The following is a 20,079-nucleotide window of genomic DNA, read 5'->3' on the forward strand; positions in this document are numbered from 1 at the left end:
AATATGCAGGACGGAAACTCGGGGACGGAGGGACGATGCCCAGCTCTGTTCATTCTAGATCACATTGGACCATCAAACATTGATATCACATGAAACTTGTTAGGACAACAACTATTTAGACTGCATTAGGTTGTTGCTTAAATACTTCTTCCCTTTTTTTTTTACTTGCATGAATTTAAAGAAAGCATTTATGCTGTGCTGTGCTATGCTGTGTGAGTGCTTGTGAATTGTCCACATGTATTTCAGGTTAATCAGAAGCACTTTAATTGGTGGTGTATGCTGACTCCCATTTACTATTAGTTTTAATGTGATTGGTTAATTCAGAACACAGCGACATCCCAGTAATAAAAGGGTGTGCACACTTGTGCAAACATATTATTTCAGATGTTTATTGTTACTTCTGGCGGCATGGCGGTCAACTGGTTAGCACGTCTGCCTCACAGTTCAGAGGTCATGGGTTCGATTCCGGCCCCGGCCTTCCTGTGTGGAGTTTGCATGTTCTCCCTGTGCCTGCATGGGTTTTCTCCGGGTACTCCGGTTTCCTCCCATGCTTGGTAGGTTAATCGATCACTCTAAATTGCCCCTACATGTGATTGTGAGTGTGTATGTTTGTTTGTCTCTGTGTGCCCTGCGATTGGCTGGCAACCAGTTCAGGGTGTACCCCGCCTACAGCCCGAAGACATCTGGGATAGGCTCCAGCACGCCCGCGACCCTTGTGAGGATAAGCGGTTAGGATAATGGCTGAATGGATGGATTGTTACTTCTCCTCCTGATTTTTTTATTTGCAATTGTATTCTACAGGTTACAGACCGCATAACCAAACAAAAACAAAAAAAAAGTCCGGTCCTGAAGATCCAGCCTGTTTTACATATGTCCCTGCCTGCAACACACCACATTCGAATGATCCACTCATCAGCAAGCTTTGCACAAGCCTGATAACGATTGTGATCGTTTGAATCAGGTGCACATCTGTTGCAGGCAGTGAGAGATGGAGAACAGGCAGGATAGGCGCCCTTGAGGACAGAACAGCAGTTTTATCTTACAGCAGACTCAGATTTCTGCGTGTGAGTGCGGTGGGTGGTGACCCACCCTGCCCTTGCTCAACCTAAAATGATTTATTTCTATATTTGGAGCTACATTTTATCTCATCAAGAAAGGTATGTGAAGCAAAACAAGATAAAAAAAACGAAGCATTTTGATTTATCCCTTGCCGCCCCAGGTTCTCAAATCGAGCAGTTGTGGATCCAAATACTGATGCCAAATTCATTCCCCATCATAGGCTGGACAGCGTATCTCACGCCCCCAAACTAGGTGAGCCATCAGGACACAAAAACCAAGGGACATTGATCATTGCACATGCCTGAAACGCCAGGCCATCTGCAATATATGCTTGAATAACTCAATTTAAATTGAATATTTTTTAAGAACAGCTATATCCAATTTTTCTTTCTCCAAATGTCAATGCAGAACTGCACTCATTCATCCATCCATCCATCCATCCATCCATCCATCTTCTAAAGTAGAAAAGAATGTAATTGCTCCAGACGTGTTTGTTTAAGAAGAAACCTCTGAAGCTCAGCCTGAAGTCCCATGGAGTCTTCAAAGTAATCAACATCAAAATGGTTTAAACAGAATCAAAGATTTGTTAATACAGGGTGTTTCCCACTGTTCAAAGGAAATAAGGACCAAGCACTGTAGTGAATAGCTATGTAATAGCACTTGTATGTAGGTGCATCCAACCCCCTAAAAATAAAGATACTGATTTAATAACGTAAACAAGGTGCATTACACATACATACCGAGGCTCCCTCCTGCGGTGTGCATGCTTTAGCCTGCTGGTGGTAGTACCGTATTGGCCCGAATATAAGACGGCCCTGATTATAAGACGACTCCCTCTTTTCCAAGACTCAAGTTTGAAAAAAGTTTTTTTGAACACCAAATTAATTTTCATACAGAAAATAATTACATCTGAAACAAATGATTATAACAATATATTTGAGAGAAAATGCATGTTATTTTGCCTCATTCAAATCTTAATATATCAACATTCAAATAGGTAACCTAAAGTGCAATCACATTCGTAAATGAATGGCTTCTGGTTTTTGAAATGCAAATAAACCAATCTATTGGGATCAAAAAACAAAATTGCAATAACTGCATTAACCATCAAAATGAAGTCTAACTAACTGTAGCCTTGAAACAAATCTAAATAAGGAAAAACATTGCAATAAAATATTGCAAACTGGTTTAACTTGAGGGCGTCATGGTGGTCGACTGGTTAGCACGTCCGCCTCATATTTCAGAGGTCGTGGTTTTGATCCCGGCTCCGGCCTCCCTGTGTGGAGTTTGCATGTTCTCCCCGTGCCTGCGTGGGTTTTCTCCGGGTACTCCGGTTTCCTCCCACATTCCAAAAACATGCATGGTAAGTTGATTGGACACTCTAAATTGCCCCTAGGTGTGATTGTGAGTGCGGATGTTTGTCTCTGTGTGCCCTGCAAGTGGCTGGCAACCAATTCAGGGTGTCCCCCGCCTACTGCCCTAAGACAGCTGGGATAGGCTCCAGCACTCCCAGCGACCCTTGTGAGGATAAGCGGTATAGATAATGGATGGATGGATGGTTTAACTTGAGAGTAGCTGAGATCTATCATGGCAGAACATTATTCCTCACAAACAATTATCTGCCTCGCTGTGCTCAGTGTCACTGTCCTTAATCCCATCCTCTGGCTCCTCCCATAGCACGTCATCCTCACGTAACAGGGGTTGCTTTGGCCTGTCGAGTCAAGTTCAGCATTCGCTTCAATGATATCTGGCGCCATCAAGCGTCGTGAATGGGTATAATGTCTAGACCCCGAATATAAGACTACCCCGACTTTTTCAGTCTTATTTCAATGCAAAAACCAACGTCTTATATTCGGGCCAATACGGTAGTTTGACACTGGTTAAGTCATTCAGTGATGTCAAGAATATGTCGAAAATTAGTAAACTGAATCTTAAACTCCAGTAGTTGTATTGTTTCCACAGAGAGGACTGTAGGCTATGCATGTTAGTATAGTTGTGTGTTGTATTTGTATGTGTAACTGCCATGTTTGTGTTGAAGTATAAGTTTTTGGATGGAATAAAAAGAGCACCACAACGATGCTAATTTACATTTTGCCCATCTATGGAAGTTCCCATTGTATGATAGCATTAGGCAAGTGGACTTACATTACGTTAATGATAATGGCAATGATGCTGTGCTGAAAGTACTTTGAATGAACATTTATTCTGACAAAGAAACTGCTTCAAGCAAGGACACATTGTCTCTCATTTGGAGAACAGTTTGCTTTCTGCCGAACGAAACGCTGCATGTTGAGAGAGACAGAATAAAGAGAAAAAAAAAACCTGTCACCATATTTATTGCAAGACGACATTTATTTTTATGTTTTATTTGAGTTTCAAAAAATACAATGCATTAGAATTACATGTTCAAAGTAAGGAAACAAAATAAAATGATTTTCATTTGACGATCACTTGACTTAAGTTTTACCTTTGGAGAATCATCAACATATTCAACAGGTTCGGGGGAACAAAAAGCAAAAAAGATTTTGAACCACTGTCCTAATTCATGTGGCAATTTAATCGAAGATAGAACTACTCCAAACTGCTGTTCATTCGAATGACTTGCAGTTTGATTTCATCAACATATCAATCACTAACAAGGCACTGTTAGTTTAAACATATTTTAGAAGACAAAATTGATTTGTGAAACATGGCAAAAGCCTCATGACGAGGTCCCCTCATTGAAACTCTCCCTCCTAGCTACACCAACTCACGCATTGCCCGAGCAACAAAGAAAGTCAAGAAATATGGGGAAATTGTGTTGACCTTAAATTCCTCACTTGATATATACACTTATCAAAATATCACACTCTCTTTTCAAGAGATCACAAATATGCATACCCTAAACTTGGGCTCCAACCACCCTACTACCTTCCCATTCTACTTAATAGTTGATCACCCTCATGGCTCACACTCAACTTTTCTATAAGAATTGTCCAATTTTCTGTCCGACTTCTTGCTTAACCTGGTTCTTTACTCATAGTGTCAAAGTTTGCCACATTGCAGTCATTGTGATCACTACCTTATTAATTCCAAGTCACACTGCCCCCACTTGAACTGACAAGAGCATATATCTGCACCACCCAACAAAGTGATATTTTTTACATCTACTGACCTTGCTCATCTCCTTTCATGAAATCATAGTTATAAAATCTTGCTCAGTAAACCATGTTGGAATGATGAAAAAAATCACTGATCCTACTACAAAAAGTACATTCATTCATTCATTATCCATACCGCTTATCCTCACAAGGGTCGCGGGCGTGCTGGAGCCTATCCCAGCTGTCTTCTGGCAGTAGGCGGGGGATACCCTGAATTGGTTGCCAGCCACTCGCAGGGCACACAGAGACAAACATCCGCACTCACAATCACACCTAGGGGCAATTTAGAGTGTCCAATCAACCATGCATGTTTTTGGAATGTGGGAGGAAACCGGAGTACCCGGAGGAAATCCACGCAGGCACGGGGAGAACATGCAAACTCCACACAGGGAGGCCGGAGCTGGGATCGAACCCACGACCTCTGAACTGTGAGGCGGACTAGCTAACCAGTCGACTACCGTGCCGCCCGCAAAAAGTACATTATCTTTAAAAACTTAATGAACATTTACATCTGTATAAATGAAATGAAAAACAATTAACTCATAAAATGAATATCTACACTTAAATTATTTAGAAGAATGCATCTTATTTCTTCAAGTTACTTTAACAATGGGTAGTGTGGATGCCTGTAGACAATTTGCCAGTGTTAAAGTCAACACCCTATGGTGTTGAATTAACACCAGCAGATTTGCTGAGCAGAGTTTTGTCAGCCTACTGCCAAAGTCAGGTGGGTTCCTTGCAACCCTGAATGGGATGAGTGGTATAGAAAATGAAAATCTTTTCTTACGATTATTATTATCTATCCTTCCATCCATTGCCCTAACCGCTTATCCTCACAAGGGTCGTGGGTGTGCTGGAGCCTATCCCAGCTGTCATTGGGCTGTAGGGAGGGTACACCTTGAACTGGTTGCCAGCCAATCGGAGGGCACACAGAGACAAACAAACATACACGCTCACAATCACACCTAGGGGCAATTTAGAGTGATCAATCAACCTACCATGCATGTTTTGGGGGGAGGTGACCGGAGTACCCAGATAAAATCTACGCAGGCATGGGGAGAGCATGCAAACTCCACACAGGAATGCCAGGGTTGGAATTGAACCCACGGCCTCTGAGCTGCGAGGCAGACATGCTAACCAGTCGACTCTTCTTCTTATTATTATTATTGCTATTATTATTATTAGTAGTAGAAGTACTAGTAGTAGTAATAGTAATAGCAATAGTAGAAGTATATGGCCAGCCAATATACTGTCATTCAGACAAAGAGTTGTTGGAATAGGACTCAGTACAAGCAAACAAAATTGTAATTGCATTTAACGATGACTGTATATGAGTTTGTCTTTCTCCCTTTCATTGTCTTTATCCCACACGATGCCTCTTCAATTCAATGAGCTAAGCATTTCTACCAAAAAAGAAAAAAAAAAATGAAAAGGCCCTTTTTCATCATTCATTGATTTCAGAAATGGCCAAGAGTAAAACAAACATGAGCAACCTTTCCACAATTTGAGTCATGCCTCACCACCCCCATCTACTATTCCCATTTTTATAATAAAATGAGCTGTTAGCTTGCATGGGACCACATGCAGCAGCGTTGGTGGCATAGGGGAGTCATGCTTGGGCCAAGCGCCTCAAATGAGTTACTGAGCAAAACCGTCACTGCTCCCTGGAATGAAGCGTTTACAAGACAATCTATACTTTATGGCAGAAAAAGAAGCACTGTAGCTTTCCTGAAGAAAAAAAAACATTCATGATAGGCAATAGCTGACAATGCCATGAGCCATGAGCATGCAGTATACAACTTAATGAGGCAACTTTTCATCACATTAAATATTCACTCGTGGTGCGTGCAGAAAGTTATCATTCGCGAAGAATAATAAAATAATGGGGGTGGATGAAAGACTATTTCGAAGTAAAGGCACGCAACAAACAACTCTACATGATGGAACTCATGAAATAAAGCGGAACTATTTACAACCTAAGCAGTGAGGCACGCTGGGATGTATCACATCAACTCACACTAAAATATATATTTTTTAAATTCGGCCATTCAGTGAAATAAATATAAAAGAGAACCGAAAGAAAATCGAAGTAAGGAAACCGTTTTGATCATTTGCATTTAATTACATCCAGTGACGGGCGGCGAGTTTCGGACCTGGGCCTTCAGTGGGTATTTAGAGACCTAATTCTTCTTTTAATAACACTATCACTTCACAAAATAATGTACAAAAAAACACTGCACAGTGTGATGCCCAGTTCAGTCTTTTTGTTAAATCCCGTCTTTCCATGTATTCGTTCACATTACAAAACCAATGGGACTTCTAATGTGAAGGGAAATGTCTGTAATGTGACATGCATGCACACAAAGCACGACGTTGAGTGACACACAAAAAAAAAAACATATTATCAAAAATTAAAATTTTGCGGCACAGTGTTTACCGAAGTAAATATGGTCCAGCGTGTAGGGGCTCATCTTAGATTGACACACCTGATTCAAATGATCAGGATCGGTACCAGGCTTCTCAGAGCTTGCTGATGATCAGGAGGGACACTTCTAAAACATGCTGGGAAGGGGCCCTGGACGACTGGGGTTGTACACCCCTGTTGTAGAGTATCTTCTGCCACTCAAGATGCCACAGCTCATACTGCAGATTATTGCAATAGGCTCCCTTAAGTTTTTTTTTTTTCTTATCTGTGGAATGCACCGTCATTGACAGTGTTAACAAATGGACCATTGATCCAACCATACTCAGCACAGGGTAATGCAATGCTTCACAACTATTATTATTGAGCCGAGGAGACATAGTTTGCATTAGAAAACATAAAAGTCTCCCGGCACACCACCAAATTAAAATGTCACCAAAAACATATAGGCTACACAAATTCATTCTTGGCCATATACAATTGAGTGGAAGAGCATTTAATTATTCTGCCTGTCACTATGCATCAATGGCATAGAATGGAGCAAAGATGCATTATTTGCCGTTAATAAATCATTTTCAGACCAATTTTGTGAAATTCCCTGCGACAAAACTGATGATCAGACACGACTCACTAATAGGCCACAGTATGGTGGTTGGGAATCACTGTAGCAATGTGAACTGAAGTTGCTCTGTGAATCACTATGCTAGTAGAAGCCCATTTTACAAGTTTTATTGTTGCTTTCAGCTACTTATGATTTGATTAATGTTAAAATTTTTAATGAAAATGATATAATCCCCAAAATATTAACAGTGAGAAAATCACAAGAGCGTTTTTGCAAATCTCCTTTTTTTTTTTTTAACTTTTTAAAAAAAAATTTTTTATTAGAACTGTTTTTTTTATTTAATTTTTTATTAGAAAAGGTTTCTGGATTTGTTCAAATGACAACACACCTCTGGAGATCAAAACCACAAACTCAAGACTAAAATGTAGGCTATCCGCATGCACAACTTCACGACTGTGCGCTGCAGAGACACATTAGACCCCCGTAACTCCCATTTTGAATCCAAAAAAGAACCAAGTCTTAAAATACAGATTTAGATAGATCTCTTTAAACCAGGGGTGTCCAGCTCCAGTCCTCAAGGGCCGCTTTCCTGCCCGTTTTCCAATTCTCCTTGTGGCAACACACCTGATTTAAATGATGAGCTCATCAGCAAGCTCTGGAGAAGCTTGATAACGATCATGAGCTCTTGAAACAGGTGCGTTGCAACTGGGATAGATGGAAAACAGGCAGGACACCAGCCGGCCCTTGAAGACCGAGTTTGGACACCCCTGCTTTAAACTATACTTTTCAAAAATAGGAAAAAAAAAACGGACATTTTTGCTACTGTGTTCTTGTGAAACATTTTTCAATCTTGGTGCAAGTGTAAGAAGAAAAAAATCATGACAATATAACCTAAAATCATGAAAGTTAAAAATTATTTTTCTCCAAAGCAAAGTAGAATCTGGGTTTATTTATCTCAGCAGTGAAAAATAATTATCATTTACTCTGGTAACTGAACAGTTTCAATTTGTCTTTTTCATCAGCACTTAAAGAATTAGGCCAGTGTTGAGTACTTGGCAGATCACTATCTGCTGACTTTAAAGCCTCATTATACAAATGAAAAAGTCAAATCGGCTACGTGACAAACCTAGCAACTTTTTTGGTCTTTGGGAGACAAAGTGACAATGCAACATGTAACTCTGTCCCCAATCTCATAGCACTGACGCAGTCACTTTCTCTGTGTGGAGGCATAGCCATCCCAATTTAGCAGACAAGTCCCTCACCACTCCAAGTCTCGACTGAATATGAATCACACATACTGGATGTGAATGGAATTTTTTTCTCCACTGTCATCCTTATATAAATAACTTATTTGTTCACTAGATGGTCTAAACATCTTTTTGAGTATTTCTCTGACTTATTGTATTTCCTTTTAAGCCTTAATACTACAACTTGCTTTAGAAGCATAAACTACATACTGTATTGTGCAAATGAGTGGATTATTAATCCGGTAATTTTGAGGACAGCCAACAGCATCTTTCCTGACTGAAAAATAATACATACTGGCTGAGGTAAGTCATCATCACACGTTTCTCCTGTAATATTAAATTAAATACATTTTCAAATAAATTGTTTTCACAACATTGACATAAAACATAATTACAAATGTGTTCAGTGAAAAAATCTCTCAGTCCTGGTTAAATCACAAACAACTGCACCAAACCAATGTTAGGCCTGTCGCACACTAATCAACAGGGCACTGTGCGAGGTTTGGCAACTATTTTGCATGAACAGCCAACCGATGAACACAAGTTTTGCTGCGATTTCAAAATTTGAACTGCCGGTAAACAGTGTTTAAAACACAATGATGTCATAACCAATTAAAAATGCACATGAGCTTTTACACACACACAAAAAAACTCTTGCCTTAAGCAAGAACCAGCTGTCTCTCAGCCACGCACCCCAGGCAACAGAACAATAAATTGTTGATTCTTTCATTTCAAATCTATTGTGGTGTTGTACAGTGCTGAAAAAAAATTGTGTCAACGTCCAAATATCCATGGACGTATACGAAAGCCTCTTGTTATGAAAGAAATTTCAAGATACGAAAGGTAAAAATAAAGTACGGGCTGTCACTCGCAGGTCCGGAGTTTCCTGAATGTAACATACTCATAGCTCCTCTGCCATTGGCTATCCTAGCATCTTCCTGGCATCCCATTGGCTAAGAGGGACCTCTACCGTATGTGTGTGTAGATAGACAGGTAGATATATAGATCTGTGATAGATATGTCTGTGCAGCGTCCTCGTCATTCGCCCCTCGGGCCATGGGGTGTTCCGATAGTTTTACGTGAATTAGAAATGAGGAAAAGGAAAAAAAGGAGAAAATAGTTTTTTTTTGTCCATACAAACAAAGCAAGAGATGTAGTAGTAGTGGGTTGTTGGCCAAAAATAAGTCCAAAACTCATTACTGACATTTTTTTTTTATCAGCAAAAAAATCCTTATCCTCATAGTGTGAAAACTATGAAAAGAGGATGCGTTTGCTTGATCTGCATATCCAAAGAATATGATCGTAATGTATCGACAGTCGCCACGTTATTAAATCAGTTCTTTACCAAACGCCAGGCAAAAACCACTTCTGAGAGAGAACCCCAACACCAAAGAGGGCAAAAAGCGATGAGGGCGGCAATTAAAAGGTAAACGGCCATCCTTTTTATCCTTTAATCTATTCTTTGTTTTTTTTACATTATGCACAACTCTCATTTATTGTGCAATAATCTCATTGTCTAATCTAATTGTAGCACATATTTGTTACATGTTTTGATGCATTTTTATGCTTCATAAAACATTTATGTCTACTGACAAAATTTTCTACTTGAGAAATTTCTTCCAGAACCAATTAATTTCGTAAGTAGAGGTACAACTGTATATAATATGTGTGTGTGAGTGTGTGTGGGGGTGAGTGTGTGTGTGTGTGTGTGTGTGTGTGTGTGTGTGTGTGTGTGTTTTATAGCAATATTTAGATATATTACATTTTTTCTAGCAACTGTGTACCTGTAGCTAGAAAGGAAAGCTCACTTTGTCTCTGTCACCGAAGTGCATTGGAGCAGTCAGTTACGGGGACGGTCAATCAGAGCCAGCAGCCTCTCAAAATACCCTGCTTCTCTCCTTTAAGGTCACAAATCTCCTCTCTTCGTGTCAATCCTCTTCTACTCTTACAATTGTACCATGATTTTGTGGTTCAATAAAAAAAAAAAAAAAAAGATACAGTTCAGAATATATTATGTGGAGCCTTAAAGCCCTATACAGGGTCACAGTATTTCCATTGCAGCACACCAGCAAGTGTGCGATGCTCAGTCACCAAGTGCAATTTTTTCGCACTGTTCCACTTCGCTTGGTGTGTAGCGGTCTGTAGTTGTCAAAAGATGGGAAAACTCAATACGCACTTATATAAATAAGTCAGCATCAAATCAATATGCAAACAATCACGAAATTAGTATTCAATTGATCAAAAAGTTTTAATAAACACAACAAACATTAGGTTGGACTTCTTAGCGGACCTGATGCTCATTGGCGCAAACTTTATCAAGATCTCGACAAATAATCTATAAATGATCTGATAATCAGCAAGCTCTGAAAAAGCATGATAAGGATCCTGATCATTCATGTTGCAGCAGGGAGAAATACAAAACAGGCAGGAGAGTGGCCCTGTTCTACAGTATTACTATGTGACATGCAATGTTGCATGGAGCAATGTACTGTATAGCCAAAAGCTGCGGTATTCACAACAGTGCAACCTGGATGGGGGTAAGAAAATACGTGCACCCCTATTATATAAAATTGCACTTGGGATGTGATCTTGGAAATTAATAAACTATTCTACTTTAACTTATTCATACCAGACTTTTTCAGACCGATCTGTGAAATATAGAACGAGTTTATATATATATATATATATATATATATATATATATATATATATATATATATATATATATATATATATATATATAAAATAAAATAAAATATTTACACCAACTCAGTCAAACTATGCGATACAGTACTTAAGGTTTTATTATTAGTGTTATGCATTTTGAATATTTTCTGAATAGATATTCACGTGATAAGTGCTAACATAACAGCCCCCATTCTACTGAAAATGGCTATGACACATACAGTATAAGCATACATCCATGAATTTGCATCATTTTCACATAGATTTTTGTTTTGGGCTTTTTGAAAATGGTGCGCTAGATTTTGTTTGCCCTTTGAGAGCCATTACCTGGAGTGATTAAGCGTCTTCAAAGTAACAACATTAATAAGTAAATTGGAGTATTTATTTCAGTCTGGCTCTGAAGGAATTATTTACAAAAACAACCAAAACATAAGTGACTTTCCCTAAGCCAAACAGTGCCCTGCGATTAGCTGAAAATCAGTCCAGGGCGCACCCCGCCTCTCGCCGAAGTCATGTGAGGACAGGCAATGGATACGTGAATAAGACACACATAATGGTGAAATGCTAGTGCAGCACAGAACAGAAGCATTGTGACACTCTCATGGCTGTGCGCCGTTGAATTCCATGATACATTTTAGGACTTTCAAGTTTGTTGATGTTTGGTTTGGGTTGTGGGGGTGCGAGAGGCAAGACCATCAAAGGCAGCGTTTGCGACTATGAACTTATGATTTGTTTTTTTTTAAGGTTATGATCACTGTGCTTCGATTCCTACTACATTTTCCTCTTTTGAAATTTTGACCCTGAAGCGAATGAAAATGCTCACGCCCGCCCCACATGCTACACCGCTGCATTCTAGCCTCCACTTGTGAAGGATGATGTGAGGTTGCGTAAAACTGCATTGGTAACAAGATGAAGCCACTCCTTTCCTCCTTGCCTTTCCAGCCAATCATCATTTATATAGTGGAGAGAAATTTGGGGATGTTCTTTAATTCCTGCCACTAGGTTATTAGCATATGTTCTGTTTCACCATTTAGGAGCTAGTTTATATCTATCAGCTCTAATATGATGTCACCGCCGTCGCAAATGATGATGATTACAGTACAGAAAAGCAGTGCCAGGTGCAAGTGCTATAAACATTATTTAAGGGTTTTGTTTTGGGGTATTTTATCTTTTGGCCCTTTAGTGATGTAACATTGAAATGACTAACAAAATTAAGAATTTAACTCCTATGATTGCCTGCCGACCAGTTCAGGGTGTACCCCACCTACTGCCCGAAGACTGCTGGGGTAGGCTCCAAACACGCCGAGTGAAGATAAGTGGTTTGCAAAATAGATAGATACCGGTAGATAAATTAACTACACTGAGTTAATTTTAAAAACATCAAAATACGTATCAGCTGTGCTAACTATACATCTTTTGGCAATCTCTCTATGGAGAAGTTGACAGTTATACGCAACTAAATAGCTTTTCTTTTTCAAGCAAGAATTATTAGGTTTTTTTTCTTCTTTTCTTCGGACAATGAGGTTTAAAAGGTAAATAAGAAAAGAAAAAAAATTGAAAACTGATGATTGAACATATAAGATGACAAGAACTCATTGACCAGTAGCAAGAATTGACTGATTCCTTTCTGAGGAAAATTAGAATGTTTATTGTTTTCTAGCATAAGTCTACTTTCAGCAAAGACAACATGCCTTTTTAGTTTGTATATTGATTTGTTTTAAATGTTACTATTATTGCTGTATTTATTGTTATTAGCATAGGTCAAACATACAACAGAGCTAATAACTCACCAGCAGCACTGTCTTCAAATATACCTTTCCTTATCATTTTTTTAGAGCCTAAACTTGGTGAAACACACAACAACATAAAACTTTGAGCACAGCACAAGAAGTAAAACAGAGACTGATAGATACTGTAGATCGCCACAGCAAAATCTGCAATAGATTTTTCATTCTTATTACATGTTATTTCTTGCTTTGACTTGCGGGGTCACCACCACAACCAACCTAAAGGTGGAATGCTTTACATGCTGATGTGACATATGGAATTGCGGTTTTCCTTTTGAAATTTTGGGCCGCAAAATATTTGTTGGTGTGTCTGAGGAACAGCCACACCCCTTCACCTATTATTAAAAATAATTGCATTCATCTTCTATCAACTGTCATCACCAATATCACCAACTAAAACAATGGAACTCACTTTCGCCATGACAATCAACACTAAATTAAATTCTACCAAACTATCTGCGGTATACAACAGAAATTATAATTTTAAAAATGACGGCTAATGCATTTGCCTTCCTGGCATTTGCACTTCATATTATTTTTAAGCGCATCCCAATATTAGCTCAAAGAATTATGGAAGTGAGATTAATCCTCTCTGTTGCATATTCATTGCCTTTTTGTTGGAAGCTAAGGATATAAAATTGAAATAAACAAATTGTATTATGTATGGTTTGGTTATTATGACTTAACTGCAGGACAGTACAACAATTACAAATAATAATGCTCTAGGTATACCACCATACGGTCTGTTTTAAAGCTGCATTTCTTTAATTTAAGACAATTGGGGCACACTATTCTGTATATAAAGTTAATTTAATATCTTTAGCTTTATTAGTTATATTGTTAATTATTAATTTGCAATAATTAAAAGAGGTGGGACCACATGCACTGTCTTGGAGTGTGTGTCGGGGGGGGGAGTGCGTGCGTGTGTCTGTGTGTGTGTTTCATATCAGATTAGATTTTCAAATGATGTATCTATATATAAATTGAAAATCTAAAATTCTGTGCTGATGTTATAGGCAGGTAGCTTGACAGGCAGAAAGCATGATGGCAATTTAATAGAAAATATTTTGTCAATACCAAGAGAATAGACCAAGGGCAGTTTTTTTCCTTTTTAACATACGTAGAAGACAGGCTGCATTTCAAACATGTCCCTACTATGTTAGGTGGATGCACAATGTAAGTCAGGTAAGAACGCCAAAGTGCATGCACACAGTGCTCAACTACTGTATTGCGCATTGCAAGGTGGGGGGAGCACGTGCATCAAATTTTGCGGAGGGGGGGACATGAAATCTGAAAATTCAAAATAAATACAAAAATCCAGAAACTACTAGATACATCCTTTTCGACATCACCTTCGCCTTTAGTGCTCTCACAGGCACGCGCGACTGTACACTCAGACAGACGCCAGCACGACTTTAGCTCTCATCACAGTGTTACGTCAAATTGAATATACAGCAACCCTGTGTCTTTTATTTAATTTATCAGTACTGTGCTAGGACGATCTTTGTTCATTAATTTGACATGAAAAAAAATATATACAGTGCATTACATTACTATTTAAACTATGTACTATTACCCAAGTAAATATTTTGTATATTAAAATATTAAAATAACAGGGTGACTTATTGTATTTCAGTGTAGTTTGAAGGAACACGCAGCATGTAGAGACACAGTTTGATCATAGGCTAAAATCTAAAATAAAAGGAAGAAACAGATTGCATATAGAAGACTTGGAGGGAAACTATGACACAGTCTAATTAAATGTAATATATTGTAGAAATGATGACCTGTGTAAGTATTTGGCAGACACCCAGCGAACTACTGTTGCCTAGAATTCCCTCCTAAAACAGCTCTGCATAACGACATGAATCGAAAAACATGTCAATGCAATTTGTAGAAAGTAGTTTAGCAGTAGCACAGTTAAAAAACAAACAGACGAAAAACAAAACACATCTGTTAATTACGTGATCTGATCTCATCATGATTACGTGATCGTTGACCTACCTGTGTGCCCCAACGTGGTCTCTTCCTCGTGTATGTGATGAGGCCGGTTCCTCTACACAGACGTAAAAAAAAAAAAAGTAAAGGAAAAAGCAAGAACTTCTTCCAAAGTCAGTCTGTGCCTCGCTATTTAATTACCAAAACGGCAAATAAACAAGAACGCGAAACATCGTCAACGGCCAGTAGTGAACGCGCGCTCTCGTTTCAGCACTTTGGTACCATCCAAATAATTCTTCCGCGCTGTCTTAATGGGATAGAAGAAAATGTGTAGAGTTAATATCGTTAAATGCTTTAAAGTGTATGCGTTAATGTATGCTTTCTAGAAATCAAAGCTCCGCCCATGCGAGCGAGATTGATGGATTATTCATGGCCAAAGCAACGCAACGCACGCGGCTGTCACAACCTCAACAATAAAGAGTACCGGTGATGGAGTCCGCTGTCCCAACGCTTGTCAAACACAACGCAAAGTAACAAACAGTCAACGGCTTAATGTTTTTTTTTCTTCAAAAGCATAGTTCAGGTCACAAAAGGTGAACCAAGCGTTCGCCTTTGCTCTTTCTCTTTGTAGACGAGGAGCGCATCAATAAAGTCGGAGCCAGAGAAAGAAAGGGGACGGCTGCGCGGCAAAAGACGCGAGAAGCAACGCTCAGCAAGTGGGAGACGGCACAGCCGCAGTTCCCATCCCGGTAAAATGATGATGATATGCCAAGCGAGGCAGAAACGGACTGATGGGGATCCCCTGCTGCGTCCAATCCTGACGTCCCAAGCCGCGGTGACGTGCGCGTGTGCGCGGGGAACTACAGCATGGGCGTGCGTGATTGTCTCCATGAATGATGGTACGAGTGGGGGTGGGGTCAGCCGTGATATTGAACTTACATGCCCTTAGCTGTGACGGGTGAAGGCAGAGGTGCGACAGCGGCGCCAAGACTGTAAGAGAATCACTTAATGAGGTGTTTTCAGCCTCCTTTTGACAACCTGCGCCTAAGCAAAGGCTGTGGAGACAGTGTAAAACTGACCCCAACATCGTATTGATACTAGATATATTACTAGATATATTCAGGGGCGCATCAGGGGATTTGGGGCCCCTTGGGATGTCGGGGTGGGCTGGGGGGGTACTTCGAGTGACATCAGTGCGCAAAATTGTGTTATCTACTGTATTTCATAGTGTCGTTTAAAGTATAATTTGCCTTTGAAGAGCTGTAAAAGTATTGGTTTGAGAGCACACCAAAACCATATTTCACTGAATACGGTTTGAAAATGTCTCAGTGATAATAAATGATTTTATCTCATTTATTGTAGTTCATTTACAAATGTCAAATACTATTTTCAAGGGCCCCTGTCAGTGTATGTCCTGAAGGATATTATATCTACATATAGTTACACACGTGAAGTGATCAAGAGCTGGATCAAATAGTTGCTTAGTTTGGATGGCTAGGGTCAGAACACATATTGTAGATTTTGTAGTGTAGAGCTTCACAAAAGAATATATTTTTCGAATGAATGTGTGCTAATGAACATTAGGGACAGTGTACAGTATATACGCATTACCAGGTATCACAATTTGTAATAAACTCATAAACTAAATAAACAGTTTCCAAATGCTTTGAATTAAATCACATGATAATTTATATCACTCTTTCAAAACAATGAAAAATCATTTTGAATAATTCTTTGCACTCAAACAAACTTGTAATTCACAAAGATGGTTATCTATGTACAGTTTGTACTACTAGTATCGGAAAGGAAGGTTGAAAATGCACAGATACACATGAACTTGGATTAAAAAACAGAACTTACTTGGAAATAGCAGCAATCACAACATTGAGCTAAATCAAGCCGTCAGTATTGCAATAGCAATTTTGACTTCCCCTTTTTTTAACCACAAAGATTTGTGATAATAATAATAATAATAATAATAATAATAATGATAATAATAATAATGATAATAATAATAATAATAATAATAATAATAAGAAGAAGAAGAAGAAGAACATATCTGGTTGTTGCAGAATCAACATGGGAACCTTAAAAAAAAAATCCCACACCGTTTCAGTGTTTTTGTAGTAATACATTGCAATTACATTGAAGTGCTGCAACTGACATTTCTAAGAATATAAAGTGATACGAATGGGAGTGATATTGTTGATTATGTATGTAAAACATCAAAATAAAGGCCAAATATTTACCAATGAATGTGTGTAATCTATTTGTATTTGCACAGACTGCACTGATATAACTCAAAGTCTTAGACTTTCTTCTTGCAGTTCACGGGAATCTCTGAATCACTCTTACGTATTTCTGAGTAATGCAGGTAATACATACAAACAATGGAAAATATCTCATCTTAGTTGGGGCAGTTTCTTGAAATAAAAAACAGAATTTAAAATTATAGGATAGTCCAAAAATGCAAACAAATTGATCTTTTCTTTTATTATTTCTACAGTTCCACATTTCCTTGGTTCCACAGTTGTACTTTGTGCATGAATACTTCTCTGGAATGCAAATGAGCTCATAAAGCAACTGGGTGGGGGGAATCTTAATATTCCCAATTGTCATCTCTTGGTAAACCAATGCACGGAAGCAGAGTGGGTTGCCACTTGTGTCAATGTGGGCGAAAGAAAATACAAGCCAATCTGATGTGATGCTTCAGACCATAAACTATAATGCAAAATAAAATTGAGGAAGCCCAAGTCTTCTAAAGAAAAAGCATCGCTTTCTTTAACCCAGGTGAACCGTTGTCTACCAAAACACTAGTACCTCACTGGTGCAGGAGCACTCAGGGCATCTTAGCTTCTTCACCGGAGTGTATTTTTCCATTTCAAATACTGCACACCCCATGCAGCTAAAATGTCATCTGGAAGGCTTGTTTCAAATAGCTACACAAGAGCACAGAATTACCTTTTGAATTAAGGGGAATGATGCCTTAAATAAAATGTGTATTTTCTCCATGTGATTCTGCAAAACCAGATGATGTGCATTTTGACTAATCTATTCAATCACATTCGCATGGTGAAATATTTTTCAAAATACTGTACTCATGACATAGACAATTACTTTCCAATCTATTTTTGCTAAACCTTTATTTCATCAATCCCATCTACATATTCATTTTTAAAATTAGGCCACATTTTGAGATTTTATTTGGAATAAAAATAATAAAGAGCAATAAGTGTATAATTATTACTATTATTATTATTATTATTATTATTATTATTATTGTTGTTGTTTTACATAACTTTAGTGCAATCACACAGCGTAGTGTCATCGAAAATATGTCGACACCCCTGTTCAAATGCCATGTAAAGTAAAATGAAACCAAAATAAATCATTTCAAAACTATTTCCTAATCTGTGACCAAATAACCCCTGTAAAATGCAATAGAAGAAAAGGACACATTTTATCATGTAAAGTAAAAATAAACATGAACATAATGTGGTTCCACAACTATGCACAACTGCTTCTAATTGGAAATTGTACTGTATATAGGTTTGTAATTTATTTATTTAAACGGGACAGTGCATATTAATGAACATTTACATATAAATATGCCAGTATTAGCCAACGGCTACTTTCCATCTTCAGTCCTTGACAGGTCAGAAGAAGTGACATTACAATAACAGAAACAATGCAACAATAAAAGGAAAGGACAAAAAAAAAAATTAACGCATAAAACTGACAGATCGACAAATGAAAAAATAATAATAACAACAAGCTGGCTTCATGTATATGTTGATGTGATTGAGCATATCGTCGCTGTCCTGTGCAAAACACCTATGGCTATTTTTTTTCAATGCTCTCATTTTTACATGAATGGTGTTTCCGCGTTACAGACCTTCCATTAATGTGAAAATGTAATAAAATTTCCAAAATTGGACATAAATGTTTTTCACAGGACAGCGACGATATACAATGGGTACATTTCCTGTGTCCTTCTTGAATGCTGTCTTTTCCCCCCGTATCCTCTATTGCTGCTGAAACGATGAAAATGCTCCCATTGTGGGACTAATAAAGTTAACCTAATGTAATCTATAAACCAGTGTTTTTCAAACTTTTTGGAGTCAAGTCACATTTATTTCAATGAAAAAATCCTGCGGCACACCACCAGCTGAAATCGTGAAAAAAAAAAAGCTTATTTTAACAATATAAGTGTTATATTGTTTATATAAGCATTTTTTTTTAACATTGAAGAATGACGTGATATTATAACGTCTTGAATAGGAATTCAATAAACATAAAGAAAAGGTATTTTATAACGTTTCATATTGATACTTACTCAGTGTGAAACATGGGCCTGTTTGGATAAACATGCGTCACTAATTTGCTTGTCTCTAAACAAAGACAATTAGCTACCTGCTGGTATTGAAGAGTACTATAATGTAGTAAAGACATGATTACGCTGCCAAGCGCTGGACCACACAGGCACACAAATTAGATCATTTCCCACGGCACACCTGACAATATCTCACACACTGGTGTGCCGCGGCGGGGGTTGCTGGGGATTGTGTGTGGTTTTGTTTTGTCTAAACATGTTTTGTGTAAAATGAATAAAAAGAATTTGGAAAGAAAAGAATTAACAGATCACATTCAAACTCATAAATGGGAGCCCACACACCTGCCTCCATTTAAAGCGCCTCTTATTAACTGCAAATGTATTTTTAGATGTTCTAGTAAGATTTTCCTGACAATATTTTATTTTCTAGCAGAAGCCTGAAACCTGGTTTGGTGCTAACACTGACTGGTATTTAGAACTGTTCATAATTCCCTTTACCTTGATTAAGGCCCCTGTTCCATCTGAAGAAAAACATCCCCAAATCATCTTGCAACCACCATGTTTCACTGTTGGTATGTTTTATTTTTGTTGCTTCATTTTTTTTTAATAGTGATGAGCAGTGTTGTGTTTGTGTCATCAATCATGGCCAAGAAGTTCAACCTTTGTTTCACTGGTCCATAACACCTTTTACCACATGCCTTGATGACATAAGGCTTCTCTTTCCACCCTACCCCATTGCCTAGACATTTAAAGGAGACAAGAAATTGTTGAAGGTCCGCTGATAGTGTAGTGGTACACACGCCTGAGTTGTGTGCGGGCAGCGTGGGATCGCTTCCCGCTCAGTGACAGTGTCTATGTGTGCCCTGCGACTGGCTAGCGACCAGTTCGGGGTGTAGTCTGCCTTCG

General features: G+C 38.5%; 1 protein-coding gene and 1 long non-coding RNA gene across 6 annotated transcripts in view; one reads left to right on the forward strand and one right to left on the reverse strand.

The window, feature by feature from the left end:
• tenm3 (teneurin transmembrane protein 3) overlaps positions 1–15,612 on the reverse strand; it is a 390,360-nt gene extending 374,748 nt beyond the window's left edge. For all 5 annotated transcript variants that reach the window (XM_086034264.1, XM_086034268.1, XM_086034265.1 and 2 more), the window contains exon 1: positions 14,907–15,612. The gene's annotated coding sequence lies outside the window, so the exon portion shown is untranslated. The remainder of the gene's footprint in view (positions 1–14,906) is intronic.
• On the forward strand, positions 1,014–15,790 carry LOC147145455 (uncharacterized). The gene is made up of 4 exons (XR_015087254.1): positions 1,014–1,157; positions 1,220–1,311; positions 15,227–15,370; positions 15,472–15,790. It is a non-coding gene; the product is annotated as an uncharacterized LOC147145455 (long non-coding RNA).
• Positions 15,791–20,079: the final 4,289 nt, after the last annotated feature.

Source organism: Filicampus tigris, chromosome 6, assembly GCF_054856515.1.
Source record: "Filicampus tigris isolate MCC_2025a chromosome 6, RoL_Ftig_1.0, whole genome shotgun sequence".
Lineage (NCBI taxonomy): Eukaryota > Metazoa > Chordata > Actinopteri > Syngnathiformes > Syngnathidae > Filicampus > Filicampus tigris.